General features: G+C 43.2%; 1 protein-coding gene across 10 annotated transcripts in view; it reads left to right on the top strand.

Moving 5' to 3' along the window:
- Window positions 1-22,164, top strand: part of LOC126068313 (ral guanine nucleotide dissociation stimulator-like) — a 497,494-nt gene that overhangs the window by 398,884 nt on the left and 76,446 nt on the right. Inside the window, exons 1-2 of one of the 10 annotated variants that reach the window (XR_007515604.1) lie at window positions 8,244-8,360; window positions 17,980-18,077. The exons of the other annotated variants lie outside the window; for them this stretch is intronic. The gene's annotated coding sequence lies outside the window, so the exon portion shown is untranslated. Of the gene's footprint in view, window positions 1-8,243; window positions 8,361-17,979; window positions 18,078-22,164 lie in introns of those variants that run through there. 10 annotated transcript variants of the gene reach the window in all.

The raw sequence follows: 22,164 nt of genomic DNA on the forward strand, positions 1-22,164 counted from the left end.
TTTGCTTTACATGGCTTCCGGATGACCTGCCAGTCACAGTGGAGGCTCCTGTGGAGGTTACACATCTCAGATGGTAGCTTATGCTTATAATGTGCTCTAGAAAAGAAAGGCTCACAAAGACAGAAATCTAGGCTGCCATTCCTGTCACCCATGGGCTTCCAGAAAGCAGATTGTGCCCTCCCTACCAGCAGGTGGCACTGCTGTCTCTGGGAATTCCTGGAGGAGGTGAAATAATGGAGCTGGCAAACCAGCAGTGTGTAGCCTCTAGTCTGCAAGATCTTGAGAGGCTTTGTGAGATCTCAGTCAAAGAGAAGCTCAAAGAAAATAGCTGTGAAAGCCAAACTGTTTCTATAAGGTTGGAATAATGGGTTTTGTGGGGACTGAGGGATGGTTGTGGTTACTTTGCTGGGTGTATGTGTGTGTGTAGTGTGGGAGAAGGCTGGATGTAACCTGACAAGCACCATGGAAAGCACCATAATACAGGGTTTGAAAGCACTTTGCATAAACTGGTTAATCGAACCTGAAGTTGAAATCATGATTCGATTCAAATTCCCAATAACTTCATAGTTTCTAATTCTTTGCTTGTAAAGCTAGGGTATACACATGGGTGGGATTCTGGAAATATACGTGTGACTTTTAAACTTGATCCGTATCCAGTAATCACATACCTTGAAGGTAGGGATGAGAATATTAGTAAAAATAATGTTGGTTAATTAGTCAGTATACTTCAGGGCTGGCACAGAAGGCAGGTCAAAGTTATTCTCAAATCAGTTTCTTCTAAAAATTGGAACTTCCTAATAAGTATGGATTTTCTTAAATTCTGTCCTGTTGAGACTGTATCCACAATCCAAAACTTGAACATTTGTTTTATTGACCTTACGAGCCAGGGTTCATTCATCCATTGTCTTTTTTGAAATAACTAGATGGCTGTCTGTTGAGTTGAATTTTGTATACATGATATTTGAGGGAGATGGGTGCTGTTGCCCGTGATGGGGAGGTTACCGTGTATAATGAGGCCCTCAGCTTTGACCCTGACCCAGGTGGAGTACACTGCCTTTGGTGCCAGTACCCCAGTCACCTGCTTCCTCTTTCAGTTCATATTCTGTGCTCAGCTTATTGGAGGTTTATTTCTGTCTCTCTTCGAATGAACTGATGAGCTTGCTTTTACTACCAATGACGAATCCTAAAATTCTGCTGGTGCTGGCTCAATATTATTAGTCATTAGGGAGATGCAAATCAAAACCACAAAGACATACCACCTCACCCCCACTAGAATGGCTATACTAAAAAAAGAGGAAAATAACAGGTGTTTGCAAGGATGTGTTGAAATTGGAACCCTCATTCATTACTGGTGGGAATGCAAAATGCCATAGTCGCTGTGCAAAACAGTTTGGTGGTTCCTCAAAAAAGTTCAACGTAGAACTATCATATGAGCCAGCAGTTCCAATCCTAAACATATGGCCCAAAGAATTGAAAGCAGGGATGCAAATAGCACCTAACAACAATAACAGCAATGACCCTCAGAGGAAGGCAGGGTATTTTACAGATGAGGAAATGAAGACTCAGAGTTGTTAAGTAACTAAGGTAAGGTTACTGTGCTTGTGTCTTATCCCATATTTCTTGCTCTAAACCTAATGTAGCCGGAATGCTCATTAGAAGTGAGGATAGCAAAACTTCATCTCACATACTTTGGACATATGATCAGGAGGGTTAAGCCCCTGAAGAACATCATGCTTGGAAAAATAGAAGGTCACCAAAAAAGAGGAAAGCCCTCAATGAGATGGATTGACACAGTGACTGAAACAGTGGGCTCAAACACAGCAATGATTGTGAGGATGGCACAGGACCGGGCATTGTTTCATTCTGTTGTACACAGGGTCTCTGTGAGTCAAAATTGACAGCACCTAACAACAACAACCACAAACGTAATGCTGTGTTCCTGGTTGGGCTGGAGTCAGCCTTGTACAACAGAGATTCCTGGCTGCCGAGCAGTCCGTTTGGTTAGCTCTAGCCCTCATAATGTGAGTGGAAGTGGGAGGTACTGAGATCCATTTCTAGGGAAAAGAGACAAACTCAACAAGATAACTCCCATGCAGCTCCTCCATTGTGTTTTCCACTCCTAGCTGGCTTGAAAGGAGTGAACTCCCCAGAGCAACCTTGGTTTTTGAGGGGAAGGGGAGATTGGTGTAGGCACAGGTATGTAGTTGCAGCAGGGGGTCACGCTCTGAACAAGGCAGGGGGCTGCCAGCCGTCCCCCCGAGTGTCTGTGAGGAAAGCATGTCCCTGTTCCCTAGAACGCACAGTTGGGTGGGTTCTGTAGCTGGACTATGGGCACCCAATGCTTTTGGTTGTAAGGACTGGTAGGCATCACTTATCCTTGGACCCCTGTCGTGGGTGTCTAGGTGACATGGGTGGAGCCACCAGTCCTCAGGCTCCTGATGTAAGTAGGTGAAGACCCTGTTTAAGAGGCAAAGAGTTGTCAAACATCAAAAACCCACCTCTCCACCACACAGCTGAGACTGTTAAAGTCAGATCTCAAGCAGATGCACCATTGTGGTTTACCAACAAGGGCCTAATCTGAAATGGGCCCACACAGCTCCATGCGGGGGTTAAAGGTATTCAAAGTTCATGGGCCATTTGTGCCTGGACAGGAGCCGCTTCTGTCCTGAGCTCCCCAGGTTAGTGGAGCTGGCAGATTATCTTTTCCCCCAAGGCTGGGAGAGTGGCTCAGGGTGTGCATCAGGACCTATCTCAGGCCCAGGGAAATCAGTGGCCACTGAAGCTGGCTTGGTGGTGTGGGGGCACGGTAAAATAAACGCAAGTACTTAGCTTTTGCCGAGAGAGCTGTTGTTCTGTGGTTTGGGAGGTGTGAGTAGACTGTGCGGCTGGCTGTCTCTCCCTGAGGAAACCACGTCTGGAATATCACCACCAGCCCTGCTGCAGTTGCTCTGGGGGATTGTGCCTGAGGGGCACTGGTTCCTGCCGAGTCAGGTCCAGCAACTCCTTGCAGCTTCTGAACTGTCTCTCCGTCCCCCTGCCACTCAGTCTAACTTCTGAACTTTGCCTTTGATATTCAAGGATCCTACCTTGTCATATATATAACCATTTCACTTGTTTTTTTCAGGTCTTTGTTGTAAGAGGGATCCGGAAGCATCAGACTACTCCACCATCTTGGCCCCGCCTCACCCCAGAGCAACCTTAGAAATTGTTTCAGAGATGGCAAGACAGTTGTCAGCCTGGGTCCCTGGATCACTGCATTGAGGAGGCCCACCTCAGTGACAGACCTTTCACCTGTCCAGTATGTGTACAGGAGCTAGAAGTAAACTTTTATTGTGAGCTTGAACCATTATCTGTGTTTGGGTCTATTTCTTCAGCACTTAGCCAACTTTAACAAATACACTCGAGCAATGACTTAGTAGTTGGAGTCGTGGGTCTGTTGGCCTAATGCATTCATTCTTTTTTTTGTCTCTGGCAGTTGGTGATTGATTGATCATGGTCCAGCATGCAGAAGTGAGTGAGTGGTGAAAAGCAGCAGAGCTGATGGGTTGTGAAGACGTGTTTGAAGGGTACCACACTCTCTACTCCAGGGTAAGGCAAAGGCAGTGGCTGCCACTGTTAACTCTGCCTTTGCCCAGTGATAGGGACTCTTGTCTCTCCAGCCTCTTGGAGTTAGTGCAGTGGGATACCCTGCTTGTGAAAGGTTCCCAAAGCCTGTGTTGATTCAAGTCAATAGACACCATGCCAATAATAATTGTGAAGAGAAAACCATTAGGTTTTGGGTGATAGGATGGAATTCATTATGTGGGTGGAAATATCTCAGGCATCGTTAGGGATTTATTGACATGAGACATGATTTTCCTAGAACCAGGGAAGGGTTGTTGGGACTTCCTGGGGCATGTTGTCAAGAATGGAACCAGGTCTGATTGCCCTTTTCCTGTACCATATCAGGTTGTTAGCTCTACCAGCTCACATTCCCTCAACCACCATCCTCCTTCTCCGTGGATCACTTTCCTTAGCTGTTCTTTTGTTAATTACTTTTTCTAGAAAGGAAACAGCTTGCCAGAGAGTTGAGGATTCCAGGTTTGGTGGAAAATAGCATTAGCAAAGCACATGGTTCTGCCAGTTCCACTTTATCCTTTGTCACTGGCAGTCACATGTCCATTTACTCATCTATTTACAGTTCCTAGTGAATCAGGTGAGGAGCCCTGGTGGCACAAAGTTTAAGCACTCGGCTGCTAACCATAAGGTTGGCAGTTCAAACCCACGCAGCTGCTCCACGGGAGAAAGACCTGGGAATCTGATGGCACCTAACAACAGTGAACCGGGTATTGGCATTGGGAGCATTATGACCAAGGCTGCCTTTGAGCTCTCATTTGTGCTGAAGAGTTTTGAGGCCGGAAGGAGAAAGTCACTGTTTGGTGTTCCCTTCTGAGAGTCCGGGTGGAAGTCTGGGAAGAAGGGGTAGAAAAGATACCACATCTCTTTTTTGAGCTCTCCAGCATCTCCAGCTTGAACTCTAAGCAGACTCCTTGAAGAGAAAATTATAATTAATAGAAATCTAGGCAGAGCCAAGGATGGTTAGGAAAGATGGACAGGAAGTGAAAAATTAAAATTGTATTCAGCTTAAAAACTGGTTGGAGTGTTGTTTTCAGCTTACGTTAGTAATTTGGAGCCCTTACTAGATAATGTCCCATTGCCCAGCCTCAGACAGAGGGCAGCCAGAAAGGCTGATGTCCTTAGATGCCTCACATGGCTCGGTAATGAATGTCATTTACTGAGCAAAACAGACAAGTAGGGGCTGTAGATCTCTGGAGATTCCCACCAAAGTACATCATTACTGCTGTGGAGTGAAGCATGTGTGTGGGGATGAGCAAAGCAGAGAAAAGGCAGCTGCAAGAGCATGTCAGCAACTGAAGACTCCAGGTGAGCAGCCAGGCACAGGCAGACCACAGCTCAGGGGATGGAGGTTGCTAAGGAAAGGAGCTGGTCTTTGCCAGGTTTTCTCAATAAAGGAAAAGAGTTGGGCTTTGCGAGCTCTACTCATTTTCCTCTATGGCTCCTTATATCCTCTGTTTTAAGAGTAACTAAAAAGTATAAAAAAAAAAGTATAGCATGTCAGAAATAGCACTTGACTGGCATGTATAAATGCTGTAAAATGATAAAATTGTAGAGTAGGCCATTCTTTGACTATCTATTAGGGGCCAAAGAACGTAATCCTAAAGATTAGGTCAATGCAGTTGACATTTTGATCCAGAGAGTTCTTGTTTGTTGCGGGGGCGGGGGGAAGGGGGAGTTGTTGTAGGATGTTTAGCAGCATCACTGGCCTCTGCTCACTGGATGCCAGTAGCACTGCCCCCCTCCCGAATTGTGACAATCAAAAATGTCTCCAGACATGGCAGATGTCTGCCTGAGCGGGGAGGGGCACCCAAAGAGCCCCAGTTGAGAGTGACTCCAGTGGGAGATACAGGAATTTAATCTTGCTCTGAGTTTCTCTGGGATTGTATTTTAATGATTTAACCTCATGATGCCTCAGTTTCACTACCTGTAGACACAGTGTAAGGAAGTAATGTGCATAGTACTGCGTGGTAACTAGGGGGTTCTGTAAGTGCTCAGAAACAATACCTGTCTCCCCACATTTCCAAGATCCAAAGATCACTCTTAATCTTTGTGATGGCAGTAAGTGAGGGGCAGTGGGAATTTGGAGAAGGGTAAAGGCTTAGTGGTGTGGGAAATGGTGAGCAGTACTGGCATCTGAGTTTATTTGAAGACATCCTGTCCTAGTTTATTGTGACAGTGTATTCTGGAAGAAGGCTTTCTTTTGGAGAGGAAAGAAAGAGGAGGGTGGAGGAGGCAGGAAGGAGGCTGTTGAGAAGAGCAGTCAAGGAAGTGCTCTTCATGGAGTAACCTTGTAATGTGAAAGTGACGCATACATAAGTAGACCAGAGGACATAGAGAAGTAACCCCCCAAATCGAAGTGTCTTTTGAAATGACCGCTGATCCAGAAGAGCTGTTGAGGTGATTAATGAAGACCAGAGACTGTTTGGAGAAGTCTCTTTGTTCTAGAGCCTTTACTTTTCTGTCTCCTCTCTTTTGGAATATGGAAAAACGTTGCCTTCACATATACCTTTGATAAATGCTTTAGTATGATACGTGTGTTGTTTTGTTACTCTTTAGAACTGTGTGTTGAAAAAGTGAAAAAGGCTGTAATCCTGATCTAGACCCGAGTGATGTAAGATATTTTAATAGAAAGCACCAACTTGACTCTGAGGCAGGGTCAGTGCAGGTATTAGATGTAAACCATCCTGGCAGGCTTGCGTTCGCCCTTGCGGTGTTTTCTGGTCTCTGTAGTGTTAGATACACTTGCAAAGCTTATGACAAATGTGGACAGATCTTGGATCTAATAGGTGGAGAAGCCGTCTTAGACAGGTAGCCTTGTTATTTATATTCTGTCTGCCCTGCATTTATAGTACTAGGTGTTAAGTTTTTACTAGAAGAAAGGGGCACTTCTGTGTAGCAGAAAGGGGACAGTGAGAGAAGCTGTTTTGGTAGATAGGTTGGTGTCTTAGTCATCTAGTGCTGCTGTAACAGAAGTGCCACAAGCGGATGGCTTTAACAAAGAGAAATTTGTTCTCTCACAGTTTAGGAGGCTAGAAGTCCAAATTCATGATGCTAGGTCCAGGGGAAGGCCTTTTCTCTGTGTGAGCTCTGTGGGGAGGTCCTTGTCATCAGTCTTCCCATCCTAGGAGCTTCTCAGTGCAGGGGCCTTGGGTCTCCCCATCAAGTTTTCAACGCTGTGACCTTTTAGAAGTAGATCACCAGGCCTGTCTTCCAAGGTGCCTCTGGATGGGTTCAAACTTCCAACCTTTCAGCTAGTAATCGAGTGTGTCACTGTTTGCGCCACTCAGGGACTTCTTTCTCTGACATAGGGACCCTGAGTTGTTAACTTTGGGAATCAGTATACATAGCATTTGTGGGTTACGTGTAGCATAGAGAATTGGAAGGTCATTCACAAAAATTACATGTTCTCATGTTCGGGAGCATTTGGGGAGAAGCATGAACCCATTCTTTTAATTGGGACAATGGGCTTCCTCTCAGTATAGAATAGTAGGGAAATTACTAGATTAGATGATTGGGACATGGGGAGTTGTATTTACCATATGGCTATCCTATTTTTTGCATCCGTCAAGTGTGATTCTCTCAGGCACTCAAGTATCCCACGAGAATAATGGCTAGGTGACTGTCTAAATGTTGAAAGACATTTTGACATCTGTGACAATTGCTGTTGAACAGCTGGGTTTGTAAGATTCCAGTTCTGAGAAAAAAAAAAAAAACTTGGCTTATTAGTCTAAAAATAAATTCCGTGTAAATCGTGTCATTTCGGGGATTACTGTCTTAGAAAGCATAGTTAATATGTTGTTATAGTGGGTTTTGTTCATGTGAACCAACGATTGAGTGTGACTTTACAAGGGAATGCATTATAATATCACAGAAGGCTCTGTCCTGATTCCTGATTCTGTGTCAGGGTAAGAACGACGGTCCAGGTTCCATTGGGACCGGCACAGCTGTGAGCGGGGTGATCTGTGGCAGCACAAAGAGCTCATGATGTCGATGAAGTCATTTAAGGCTCTAACACTGAATTCTTCTCACCGAGTAGCTGGATCCCGGTGGCACTAACAGAGAATCAGTCAGCGTTTCCTTAGAGGGATGGAGCTTTGCTGATTGGGAGTCAGCAGAGAAGGGGTGCAGCAGAGCTTCTCCAGCTGGTGGGTGAGGAGGAAGTGTAGTTTGTTACCCAGGGGTGGCCGGGGTCAGCTTTCTCACCCAGCTGCTGACTACTGAAGTGAAAAGAACAGAGGGGAATCATTTGCTCCAGTTGCTCTTCTTTCTCTTCTTGAAGATTCCTACACCCTCTATGGAATTAAAAAAAAAAAAAAACAAATGAGAAGAGAAAAAAGTACAGAATTATATAGAGTTCATTTTAACATACGTATGTATATATATATGTATTTCTTTTGAATAGGAAGATTTATACAAAGATAACCATGTGTTGCCAGAAGATTAAAACCTTTCATTTTATTTTTAAATGAGCATTAATCTTGCAGGCTAAACTAGATAAAGGTAAAGCAGCTCAAATCTGTGCATATATAATTTTTTTTTTGCAAAAATAAAACAAAATTATCATTGTTCCCACAGGATCAGGAATTAAGTTGCAGCAACCCTCGATGAAGATTCTGTAGCAATGGTAAAACATCTGCTCCCTCCAGGATGTAAAGAGATCCTGAGAGATTCTGAAAGATGGCTGAGAGCCTAAAATTAAAATCCTGGATCCTTGAGTCATGTCCTGCCGTAGGCCACTCGCTGTGAGTCGCCTGAGGGATAAATGTGCACCAGGGGAAGGACTGTGGGTGCAGATGCTTGATTGAGGACCTGTGACTGAGCATCCCCCATCTAGTGAGCCGCTCCGCCCTTCCCATTAGGTGCGGGAAGGGGCTATGCTTCTTGGTGCTGTCTCTCCTGAGCCCATCATTGGTTCTTGCCTTGGACTTCCAAACAAGTAAAGCTGTGGCTGACTTAATGTTTTTAAATGTGACCCGTTCCTAGCACCCACCTCCTTCGAGGGGGCATCAGAAACAAGGAAGAAAGCAGGCAAGGGGGAGCATGATTCTCCTAGCTATCAATAGCTTTCCCTGTTCCACCAGAAAGAACTTTTATTGGTCACTTTTTTTTTCCGTCTTCTTATTTTATTTTATTCTTTTTTTATTGGAGGCTGTGTCAAGGGAACAAGGCTGGGAGGTGGGAAAGTGTGTACCCCTAGTTACTGGGTACTCTGTGTCCTGTTGGGAGCAGCATGAAGTTTGCCTTCCCGTCCTCCTTATCTGCAGTCCTTGGTGGCTAAGTTCCAAGATGGCAAATCAGCCAGCAGTGAGCTGGTGTCTCTCCAGCTGAGTAACCATGGCCCATTGGAAAGCAGTGGAGGCCACATAGAGGGAAAAAGGGTGAGGGTGGGAAAGCATGTATCCCTGGTTACTGGGTGCTCTGTCTCCTGTCGGGAGCTCTGTGAAGTTGCCTTCTTGTACTCCTTGTTTGCGTTCCTTTGTGGCTGTGGTCCAAGATGGCAAATGCGTGCTGCCTTAGCTGGTAGGGGACCTCCACTCTGTAGTTCTCCTTGTTCTCTGTCAGTTTCTTATTCCATTTGGTGCTTGATTGAGTTCTTTATTCTTTCATTTGATGCTTCGGCTTCCAGGATTGACATTCGTTATCTGTTTTACTTAGTTTTTCTGGTCTTTGCTGCAGAAGGATGGCATGGCGCTTCTGTCTATAGCTTCATGTTGGCTCCACCTCTTTCTCATTGGATTTTAAGAATTTTTCAATTTCATTTTTAATTTCTTCGATTACCCAATAGTTTTTAAGTAAGTTATTATTCAGTTTCCATGTTTTTTTTTTTTCTTTACTGTTCTTTCTATTATTGATTTCTAGCTTTATAGCGTTATGATCAAAGAAGATGTTCTGCATTACAGGTATACATCACTTAACATTCTTTCAGGTAATATCCAACTGCATACATGTCTGTGGTTCCGTAAAGTTATAATAGAGTTTAGCAATCCCAGTCACAGAACAGGATGTCACAGATGTACTTTGCTGGAAATCTGATCCGTCTCTCACTAGCTGTCTGGGTCCCACATCTGCCCTGGCCCCAGGGGCAGAGGGGTGAGGGTCTCGGTGCCCATCTGTGGCTGCCTGTCCTGCTATATTCACCTCAGGCAGGGTGATGCTGCCAGAGCTGCTGAGGGGTATGCCCTGCTGAGGCCACAGCTCCAGTCAGCCTGGGCGCCCTACACTTGAAGCTCAGGCCTGAGGCTGCAGCTCCTCCCATTGTGGTTGGTCACCTAATTATTGGGCTCAAGGGGGTGGTAGGAGAAAGAATAGGAAAGGCATGTGGAGATGTGATGTAAAGGAGGGGCGGGCAGGACTGGAAGAATTGAAAGCCATTATTGGGGATGGGGAAGGCAGGGAGGAATGAAGGGAATGGAGCTGGCAGCTGGCTGGACAGCAAGTGCGTGCCACAGCAGGTTGGGGGCCAGGTGTGTCTCCTGGAGACGGGCTAGTAGCCATGCAGGACTGACTACGGCAGAGCGAAATTTTTGCACAGTCCCTTGGTGTGGCTGGTGACCATCCTGTGTACCTCTCTCCTGTATATACTGTGGTGTTCACACAATGTCCTAATCATGTAATGTCATATTTCACAGAATGTATTGTGGACATTAAGTGGTACATACCTGTACTTTGATGTTTTTTAATTTATTGAGGTTTGATTTGTGGCCTAAAATGTGGCCTCTTCTGGAGAATGGTACATGCGCATTGGAGAAGAATGTGTACTGTGCTGCTGTTGGGTGGTGTGTTCTGTATATATCTACAAGGTCGAGTTGATTGATTGTGTTAATTTAGATTTTCTGAATCTTTTTTTTTTTTTTAATTTATTGTGGTTGAAATGAAAGTTTACAAATCAAGTCAGTCTCTCATACAAGAACTCTGCATATCTTGCTAGGTACTCCTAGCTGCTCTCCCCCTAATGAGACAGCAGACTCCTCCTCTCCACTCTATATTCCTTGTGTCCATTTAACCAGCTTCTGTCCCTTTCTGCTTTCTCATCTTGCCTCTAGACAGGAGCTGCCCACCTAGTCTGATGTGTCTACTTGAGCCAAGAAGCTCACTCCTCACCAGTATCACTTTCTGTCTTATAGTCCAGTCCAATCCCTGTGTGAAGAGTTGGCTTCGGGAATAGTTCCAGTCTTGGGCTAACAGAGGTTCCAGGCACCATGACCTCCAGGGTCCCTCTAGTCTCAGTCAGACCATAAAGTCATCTTTTGAGGAGAATTTGAGGTCTGCATCCCACTGTCCTCCTGCTCCATCAGGGATTTTCTTTTGTGCCCCCTGCCAGGGCAGTCGTCGGTGGTAGCCGGGCATCATCTAGTTCTTCTGGTCTCAGGCTGATGTAGTCTCTGGTTTATGTGACCCTTTCTGAGACCAACTGATGCTCTTAGATGGCTGCTAGCTAGCATTTATGACCCAATACGCCGCTCACCAAAGTGAAATGCAGAACGTTTTCTTAATATACTTTGTTATGCCAATTGACCTAGATGTTCCCTGAAATCATGGTTCCCAGACTCCAGTCCTGCTACTCTGGCCTTCGAAGTGTTTGGTTGTATTCAGGAAACTTCTTAGCTTTTTGTTTAGCCCAGTTGTACTGACCTCCCCTGTATTGTGTGTTATATTTCCCTTCACTTAAAATGGTTCTTGTCTACTATCTAATTAGTGAATACCCCTCTCACTTCCTCCCCACCCTTATAACCATCAAATAATATTTTCCTCCGTGTTTAAACTTTTTCTTGAGTTCTTATAATAGTGGTCTCATACAATGTTTGTCCTTTGGTAACTGACTGATTTCACTCAGCATTATGCCTTCCAGATTCCTCCATGTTATGAGATGTTTCATGGATTCTTCATTGTTCTTAATTGTTAGGTAGTACTCCATTATGGGAATATACCATTATTTATCCATTCATCCGTTGATGAGCACCTCGGTTGCTTCCATCTTTTTTCCTGCTGTACACGGTGCCGCAGTGAACATGGGTGTGCATATACTGTTTATGTGAGGGGTCTTATTTCTCAAGTATATATTCCAAGGAGTGGGATTGCTGGATCATTTCTAGCTTTCTAAGGAAGCGCCAAATTGATTTCCAAAGTAGTAACATTTTACATTCCCACTAGCAGTGTGTAAGTGTTCCAGTCTCTCTACAACCTCTTCAACATTTATTATTTTGTGATTTTTTGATTAACACTAGCCTTGTTGGGGTGAAATGGTATCTGATTGTAGTTTTGATTTCCATTTTTATTTTAATAGCTAATGATCGTGAGTATTTCCTCATGTATCTGTTAGCTCCTGAATGTCTTTGGTGAAGAGCCTGTTCATGTCCTTGCCAGTTTTTTAATTGGGTTATTTGTCTTTTTGTTGTTGAGTTTTTGCTGTATCATGTAGATTTTAGAGATCAGATGCTGATTCGATTTTTCATAGCCAAAAACTTTTCCAGTCTGTTGGTTAGATCTGCAGTATCTTTGTTGAGTTTGTTTCAAGTTGTTCTGTCCTTCATCGAAAGTGTTGTGTTAAAGTTTCCTACTACTGTTGTAGAACTGTCTGTTTTACTATTGTAGAACTCCAATTCTGTTGGAGTTTGCTTTATGTATTTTGGAGCTCTGTCATTAGGTACATAAATATTTATTAGGGTTATGTCCTTTTGGTGGATTAACCCTTTAATAGTTAATGATGCCCTTCTGTCTCTTATAATGGATGTTGACTTTAAGTCTGTTTTATCAGAGATTATTATTGCCATTCCTACTCTCTTTTGGTTACTATTTGTTTGATATATATATTTTTTTCCATCCTTTGATTTTTAGCCATTTATGTCCTCATGTCCGAAGTGTGTGTTGTAGGCAACATATTGATGAATCATGGATTTCTTTTATCCATTCTGCACTCTGTCTCTTTTCTGTGTGATTATTGATAGGTATGTATTTACCGTTGTCATTTTGTTATGCCTTTTTTTTGTGTGGTGTTAATGATTTCTTTGTTCCACTTAAATTTTTTTGCTAAGTTGTTTTTGTTTATGGATTTTCTTCCCATATCCGCAATTGTTGTTGACTTTGTGCTTACTGATTCTTTTTGATTTTGTTTTTGTTTGGTAAGTAGATTTATTAATTTTGCCTGTGGTTACTCTGAAATTCACCTTTATCTTCCTAAGTTTAAAACAGTGTTATATCTTGATATCGCCTTGACTTCCTCTCCATTTATTCCCCCTTTTTGTTTAGAAGCTGTCATTGTTTACAGATTGACATCTCTGGTATCCTGTTTTCAGTTTTGCACTTTATTTTACTTTTGAGAATTCTTTATCTGTGTTGGTATCTGTGTGATGTTGTTATATGTCTTAGTTTCAGATTGTTCTCTGATATTGTTGGTTCTCTGTCTGAAGGACTCCCTTTAATGTTTTTTTGAAAGGTTGGTCTGATTTTTACACATTCCCTTATTTTTCTTTTATCTGAAAATGTTCTAGTTTTTTCATTCTATTTGAAAGACAGTTTTGCTGAATATAAGATTCTTGGTTGGCAGTTCTTTTCTTTGAGTGCTTTACATATGTCATCCCATTACCTTCTTGCTGCATGTTTTCTGCTGAGAAATCAGTGCTTAGTCTTATTGGTGCCCCCTTGTAGGTGATACTTTGTTTTTCTTAAGCTGCTCTTAGAATTCTTTCTTTGTTCTTGGAAAGTTTAATTATAATATGTCTTAGTGACTTTTTGGGGGTTCTGGCATTGGTTCAATGGCGCTGGTTTTGGTTTGTTTGGTTTATCCTGTATGGGGTTTGTTGAGCTTCTTGGATGGAAACCTTCTTGTCTTTGATGACATTAGGGAAATTTTCTGGCAATAAATCTTTGAAAATTCTCTCTATACTTTTTTTTTTTCTCTTCCTCTTCTGGAATTTCTATTATGTGTAAATTATTATTCTTGATAGTGTCCCATATAACTTTTAAGCTTTCTTCATTTTTCGTCATCTTTTTTGTGATTGTTCCTCAAACAACTTAGTAACAAGGAATTTATTCTCTATTTTGCTGGTTCTTTCTCTAATTGACTAAATTCTACTTCTGTGTACTCCATTGCATTATTTACTTCTGATTTTTTATTGTTAATCTTCTGAATTTCTAGTTGTTGTTTTTGTATGGTTTCTAATTGTCTATCTTGTGATTTTGTTCTTGTATTGTTTTCCTGAATTCTTCTAGGGTTTTGTCTGTGTTTTCCTTGATCTCTTTGATGGTCCTATATATGTCTTTTGAATCCCTCATTAGGTGGTTCTTCCTCAGTAAGGTTTTCTGCTCCTTTATCTTGCTCACTTTTTTGAGCTGTCTTATCCTGTTTCTTCCTATGATTTGTTATTGTCTACTGTCTCTGAGGTATTAAGGTGTTAATTTATTTATATATTTCTTTCTTGATTGTATGTTTTTTGCTGATTTTTTTTATTATACTTTAGATGAGGGTTTACAGTACAAACTAGCTTCTCATTAAATAGTTGGTACGCATGTTCTTTTGTGACATTGGATATCAACCCTCCGACATGTCAACACTCTCCCCTCCTTGACCTTGAGTTCCCTGTTACCAGCTTTCCTGTCCCCACTTGCCTTCTCATCCTTGCCCCTGGGCTAGTGTGCCCTTTTAGTCTTGTTTTGTTTTATGGGCTTGTTGAATCTTTGGCTGAAGGGTGAGCCTCAGGAGTGACTTCATTACTGAGCTAAAAGTGTGATGGGGGCCATACTCTTGGGGTTTCTGTAGTCTGTCAAGCCAATAAGTCTGGTCTTTTTTTGTGAGTTAGAATTTTGTTCTACATTTTTCTCCATCTCTGTCCAGAGCCCTCTATTGTGATCCCTGTCAGAGCAGTCAGTGGTGGTAGCCAGGCACCATCTAGTTGCACTGGACTCAGTCTGGTGGAGGCTGTGGTAGTTTTGGTCCATTAGTCCTTTGGATTAATCTCTCCCTTGTGTCTTTAGTTTTCTTCATTCTACCTTGCTCCTGATGTGTGCTAATTTATTTTATTTTGTTTTGATGTATCCAGAGCCTTGTTTCTTTTCTTTCTCTTTAGAATGACTTTATTCCTTTGCATTACTTATTTTGTGGTTCTGGCTTATTTGTAACTTTGGTGGTATATTTTGGCTGAGGATGATTTGCTCTCACTATGGGGTATGGTTTGTCACACTCATGTGTGAATCTTCTTTGGGTAGGCTCATTTGTCTTCCCTTACTGGATTGAGTGGAGGTGGGAGAGCTGGCTCTTCTCCTGACATTGGGTGACAAGTGTTGGGTGTTCAGCTTCCTTCCACAGCACTTGTGGGACCATGGGATCCTTCTGGGTTAGTGATAGAGTTAGTGTGTTTTCTGGAGGTCAGGGCAGGATGTTTCCATATCCACCATGAGAGAGTGCTACCCAAATAGATGGGGTAGGCCCACTGTACATGCACAAATTGTTATCTCATTAGGTGGTAGGGTATCAAGGGGTTTCAGCACAAGTGTAGACAGCCTGCAAGAACTCTTTGGATATGGAATGTGTGGCATTGCAGATGGTGAGATGTAGGCTGAGGGCACTAGGATCTCCTGATCATCATTTGGCAGAGGTTCAGTTGGCACCTGTCAGGATGTATTGCCATTGCTGCTGAGGTGATGTGTCTTTCCAGCTGGTTACTGGAGCATGGGTGCAGGGAGCGTTCTTACTGATCTCTGGGTTGGGCATTGTGTGTGTGCCTTGCGGGTTTCCCAGTGGTTGGGGTGAGAGTGCGTGGGTCACTTGTCACTGGGTAGGTAGCACAGGAGCTTTCACTGCTGATCGCCAGGTGGGTGGAATGGTGGGCGGGAGAGGGGAGTTTCACTCCTCCGATTGCCAGTCTGGTGGCGGGAGGGGTGGGCTGGGTAGCGCAGGGGTGGATGGAGCGTGCATGAGCCTCTGGTTGCAGGTCCGACAGTGTACGACTGTGTGCTGTGGATTGCCAGGTGTGCAAGTTGGCATGAGAATGGACGGGGCAGATGCAAACCTCGGGTTGGAAGTGTGACAGCACGGGGCTGTGTGATGTGGATTGCCAAGTGGCGAAGGGAAGAGAGGCACACTCCTGGGAACTGGGAGGGAAGCGGGGAGCATAGAGAGGGAGCTGAGGCACTCCCCACAGAGTGCACCCAGTGATCAGGACCAGCTCTGACCAGATGCTGGGAGTGGGCTGTTCAGAGTCTGGTCAAGTGAGAGATCTCTAGCTGCCACTTCAAGGATCCTCCACTCTGGCAGTGCCAGCTGCCCTAATGATCAGAAACTGCTGCTGGTGAGTAGTTCTGCCCTATTTTCTAGCTCACTCCCTAGTCTATGGTTGCCTGGATCCCTAGGGCTCTCGCCTGCCTTCCTGCACTTTGCTTCCTTAGGTATGGTTCGTGTTTTGCTCACCTTGTTTTGCTGCACGTTTGTCTACACAGTATCTCTGTCTCTTAATGGGGGTTCTGTGAAGTTGCCTTCCTGAGCTCCTCACCCAGGAATGTAGCTCACTTTGTTTTAAGATGGCCACATGGTGCTGGGCTGGCTGGGAGGATGCCTACAGTCTGTAAGTCTTGTTTGCTGTCTTCATTCAGTTCTCCTTTCCTTCGGTGTTTGACTCCTTTGCTGTTCTGGGTTCCCAGATTGTCATCTGTCTTAGTCATCTAGTGCTACTATAATAGAAATACCACTAGTGGATGGCTTTAAGAAAGAGAAGTTTATTCTGTCAAAGTCCAGTAGGTCAGAAGTCTGAATTCAGGGCGCCAGGTCCAGGGGAAGGCTTTTTTTCTTTGTCATCTCTGGAGGAAGGTCCTTATCATCAGTCTTCCCTTGGTCTGGAAGCATCTCCATGCAGAAACATCAGGTCCAAAGGGACACACCCTGTTCCCAGCACTGCATTCTTGGTGGTGTGAGGTTCCCATGTGTCTCTGCTCGCTCCTCTCTCTCGTATCTCAAAATAGATTGGCTTAAGACACTATCTAATTTTGCAGATCTCATCAGTATAACTGCCACTAATCCATCTCATTACATCATAGTGATAGGATTTACAACAGGTAGAAAAATATCATGAAATGACAAAATGGTAGACAATCACACTATACTAGAAATCATGGCCTAGCCAAGTTAACAAATATTTTGGGGGGACACAGTTCAATCCATGACATCATCTTTATCTGTTTCACTTGGTGTCTTGGTTCGTTGCTGTAGGGGGACAGCATGGTGTGTGTGACTAAGCTGCCATCTTGGGTCATTTCCTCCTTCCTTAGCTTCTGTTTATCTGGGAATGTTCTATTTTTTGCCCTCAATTTTGAAGGACTATTTTGTCAGATACAGAATTATTATTTGGCAGTTTCTTTTTTTTTCTGTCATTGTCATAAGTATGTGACCCCACTGCTTTCTGGCCTTCATGGTTTCTGAGGAGAAATTGATGTTTAATCTTTTTGAGGATTCTTTGCATGTGATGATTTGCTTCTCTCTTGCTGCTTTCAAAACTCTTTATCTTTGGTGTTCATCAGGTTGATTATAATGTGTCTCACTGTGGATCTCTTTGGGTTTATCCTTGGAGTTCATTGAGCTTCTTGCATGCATAGATTCATGACTTTGATCAAATTTGGAAAGTTTTCAGCCATTATTTCTTGAAATATTCTTTCTGTCCCTTTCTTACTTTCTCCTCATTCTGGGATATCCATAATGTGTATATTTTCTGCATGATGGCATCCTACAGGTGTGTTAGACTCTGTACATTGTTTTAAAGTTCTTTTTTCTTTCAGTTTCTCAGATTGGATTATTTCCGTTGTCCTATCTTCAAGTTCACTGATTCTTCCTTCTGCCAGCTCAAATCTGCTGCTGAGCCCCTCTAGTGAATTTTTCATTTCAGTCATTGTACTTTTCTGTTTGGTTCTTTTTTTTTTATATGTATATAATTTATATCTCTAGTGATATTCTCGCTTTGTTTATAGATTGTTTTTCTGATTTCCTTTAGTTCTTTGTGTTTTCTTTTAGCTCTTTGAGCATATTTAAAAGAGTTGTTTAAAAATCTTTATCTAGTAAGTCCAGTAACTTGGCTTTCTTGGGGATGATTTCTGTCACTTTGTTCCTTTGAATGGGCCATTCTCCCCTGTTTCTCTGTATACCTGGTGATTTTTTTAATTGAAAATCAGATATTTGAGTGATATGAGGACTCTTGAAATGAGATTCTCCCCCTTCTACTGGACTTTCTTTTCTTCCTTCTTTCCTTTCTTCCTCCATTCCTCTCTGTCTATCTCTTTGTTTTGTTGTTGAAGTCCATTGGTTTGGTGACTTTCACAAATTAGTTTTGCAAAGTCTGAATTACTTGGTGTGTGTGTTCACTGAAGTCTCTGTTTCTTTAGGTTGTGCTCAGCTATTGTTCTGTCAGAGACTTCCATGAACACTAGGAGTTGAAAAGAAAAAGAAAAAAAATGAAAGAAAACAGGAAAAAGAAGCAAAGGTAAGCAATGAGAGAAAAAATCCTCTGTGGTCCTTGCAGATGGGGTCTGTCCTGCAACACTCCTTCAATACTCAGCAAGGTTTACGCTGACCCAGAGATCAACGCAAAGTGAATGTTAAAGGTGTTCTCAGGTCTTTTCTGGGTGAGCATCTTAACCTAGGCGTTTGTATGTCTTTTTAAATTCCTCAGTATCCCCGGATGCTTCTGCATGCCCCAGTTTCCCAAAGAAGCTCTCGTTCTGGCCCCTTGACCTTACCCCACAGCTTTCTAACATGTGTCTGAATCTTCTCCTCTTAACCCAGGACTTTCCGTTAGCCCGCTACTCCTCCATCTGTACTACCTCCTTTTAGGCCAACAAGGCTAATAGCAGTAACCAACAAACATTTTGACTGTTTGTGTGACTAATCAGGTATCCGTCAATTACAATTATAATTACAATGACTCTGTGTTGGTTGCTGTTGTTTTTAGGTGCCACTCAGTCAATTCTGACTCATAGCAACCCTGTGTGCAACAGAACGAAACACTGGCAGGTCCTGCGCCATCCTCACAGTCGGTGTTATGCTTAAGCCCATTGTTGCAGCCCCTGTGTCAATCCGTCTTGCTGAGGGTCTTCCTCTTTTTCGCTGACCCTTTACTTTATGATGTCCTTCTCCATGGGCAGGTCCGTCCTGATGACATGTGCAAATTATGTGAGACAAAGTCTCACCAACCTTGCTTCTAATGAGCATTCTGTCTGTACTTCTTGCAAGACGGGTTTGTTTGTTCTTCTGGCGATTCATGGTATTTTCAATATTCTTCACCAACACTGTGATTCAAATGTACCAATTCTTTTTCGGTCTTCCTTAATTATTGTCCAACTTTCATGGGCATATGAGGCAATTGAAAACATCATGGCTTGAGTCAGGCGCACCTTAGTTGTTAAAGTGACATCTTGCTTTCTAACACTTCGAAGAGATACTTGGAGCACATTTGCCCAAATGCAATGTGTCATCTGTTTTCTTGACTGCTGCTTCCATGGATGTTGATTGTGCATCCAAGCAGAATGAAATCCTTGACAACTTCAATCTTTTCTCCGTTTGTTGTGATGTTATTTATTGGTCCAGTTGTCAGGATTTTTGTTTTGTTCATGTTGAAGTGTAATCCATACTGAAGGTTGTGGTCTCTGATCTTCATCAGTAAGTGCTTCAAGTCCTCTTCACTTTCAGCAAGCAAGGTTGTGTCATCTGCATGTCTTAGGTTCTTAATGAGTCTTCCTCCAATCCTAAGTTGCTAAGTAGGTCCAAATCAGTATTGTTCTCTTCTACCATCACAATCTATATTTATTCCTTTTTTTTTTTTTTAACAGTTTACAGAGTGTTGTTTTCATGTTACCTCATTTAATCTTCATTGCATCCCATATGGAAAATAGCCTTTGTTCTCTTGTTTTACAGATGAGGAAAGTGAGACTCGATGTAGTTAAGTTACTTTCTCAAACCTTCCAAATAATTAATGGATTTTAAAACTAGACCTTCTCTAACCACAACTTGTACTTTTCATACGGCAATATTGTATCCCCTGGAATGGAAAGAGGTGGTGACCCAAGACTCTCAGGTGTTGCTGTCAGTCAGTCTGTGCCCAGGAGAGTTTCCAGACACAACTTGTGGACCCAGGAGTAGGCAGGGAAGATGAGTGTATTCAGTCCCCTAAGCTATCCACTTGTCTCCCTTCCCCTACTTAAATGGTGCTTGGCTATGAATTGACTATGGCCCAATGGTTCCTTTGTGCATTCTTTCACTCAACAGGTGTGTGTTATTTTGGCCATATATGTGACTACTATAGTTCAGAAACGATTCTGCCCACTGAGAATTCAGCAATAAGCAAAATAGAGTAAAAAAAAAAAAAAGTCTGTGCTCTAATAGAGCTTAAATTCTCAATGGAGAATGTGATAACAGGTAAATGAACAAACATGTTCATTTACTTATTCATTTAATTTTGGGGACAATAAGTACTTTGGAGAGAAATAAAACCAGTAAGATGAACCTGGAGTTCCAGGGCATGAGGTTTGTTGTTTTAGATAGGTGATGAGGGATGACCTTGTTAAGGTGAAGGAATTGGGAAATGAGACACAGATATAGGGAGAAGGGTACTAGTCCAGGATGAATGAACAGCAAGTTGAAAAGCACTAATGCAGCAGGGTGTGTGGGGTTTTCTAGAAACAGCAAGGAAACCAGTGAGTCCGGAGCAGAGTGAGCCGTGCTCCAAGATGAATGAACAGCAAGTTGAAAAGCACTAATGCAGCAGGGTGTGTGGGGTTTTCTAGAAACAGCAAGGAAACCAGTGAGTCTGGAGTTTCACTCCTCTGATTGCCAGTCTGGTGGTGGGAGTGGTGGGCTGTGTAGCGCAGGGGTGGATGGAGCGTGCATGAGCCTCTGGTTGCAGGTCCGACAGTGTACGACTGTGTGCTGTGGATTGCCAGGTGTGCAAGTTGGCATGAGAATGCACGGGACAGATGAAAACCTCGGGTTGCAAGTCTGAGAGCACGGGGTTGTGTTATGTGGATTGCCAAGTGGCGAAGGGAAGAGAGGCACACTCCTGGGAACTGGGAGGGAAGCGGGGAGCATAGAGAGGGAGCTGAGGCACTCCCCACAGAGTGCAACCAGTGATCAGGACCAGCTCTGACCAGATGCTGGGAGTGGGCTGTTCAGAGTCTGGTCATGTGAGGGATCTCTAGTTGCCACTTCAAGGATCCTCCACTCTGGCAGTGCCAGCTGCCCTAATGACCAGAAACTGCTGCTTGTGAGTACTTCTGCCCTGTTTTCTAGGTGAGTCTCTACTCTGTGTTTGCCTGGATCCCTAGGGCTCTCGCCTGCCTTCCTGCACTTTGCTTCCTTAGATATGGTTCATGTTTTGCTCACCTCGTTTTGTTCCATGTTTTTCTACACAGTATCTCTATCTCTTAATGGGGGTTCTGTGAAGTTGCCTTCCTGAGCTCCTCACCCAGGAATGTAACTCACTTTATCTTAAGATGGCCACATGGTGCTGGGCTATCTGGCAGGACGTCTACAGTCTCTACGTCTTGTTTGCTGTTTTCATTCAGTTCTCCTTTCCTTCGGTGTTTGACTCATTTGCTGTTCTGGGTTCCCAGATTGTCATCTGTCTTAGTCATCTAGTGGTACTATAATAGAAATACCACTAGTGGATGGCTTTAACAAAGAGAAGTTTATTCTGTCCAAGTCCAGTAGGTCAGAAGTCTGAATTCATTGCGCCAGGTCCAGGGGAAGGCTTTCTGTCTTTGTCAGCTCTGGAGGAAGGTCCTTGTCATCAGTCTTCCCTTGGTCTGGGAGCATCTGAGTGCAGAAATGTCAGATCCAAAGGACACACCCTGTTCCCAGCACTGCATTCATGGTGGTGTGAGGTTCCCATGTCTCTCTGCTCGCTCCTCTCTCTCATATCTCAAAATAGATTGGCTTAAGACTCTATCTAATCTTGCAGATCTCATCAGTATAACTGCCACTAATCCATCTCATTACATCATAGTGATAGGATTTACAACACATAGAAAAATATCATGAAATGACAAAATGGTAGACAATCACACTATACTGTAAATCATGGCCTAGCCAAGGTCAGAGATATTTTGGGGGGACACAGTTCTATCCATGACATCATCTTTATCTGTTTCACTTGGTTTCTTGGTTCTCTGCTGTAGGGGGACAGCATGGTGTGTGTGACTAAGCTGCCATCTTGGGTCATTTCCTACTTCCTTAGGTTTTGTTTCTCTGGGAATATTCTATTTTTTGCCCTCAGTTTTGAAGGACAGTTTTGTCAGATACAGAATTATTAGTTGGCAGTTTTTTTTTTTCTTTCATCGTTACAAGTATGTCACCCCACTGCTTTCTGGCCTTCATGGTTTCTGAGGAGAAATTGATACTTAATCTTTTTGAGGATTCTTTTCATGGGATGATTTGCTTCTCTCTTACTGCTTGCAAAACTCTTTATCTTTGGTGTTCATCAGGTTGATTATAATGTGTCTCACTGTGGATCTCTTTAGGTTTATCCTTGGAGTTCATTGAGCTTCTTGCATGCATAGATTCATGACTTTCATCAA

The sequence above is a fragment of the Elephas maximus genome, chromosome 27, assembly GCF_024166365.1.
Source record: "Elephas maximus indicus isolate mEleMax1 chromosome 27, mEleMax1 primary haplotype, whole genome shotgun sequence".
In the NCBI taxonomy this organism is placed as follows: domain Eukaryota; kingdom Metazoa; phylum Chordata; class Mammalia; order Proboscidea; family Elephantidae; genus Elephas; species Elephas maximus.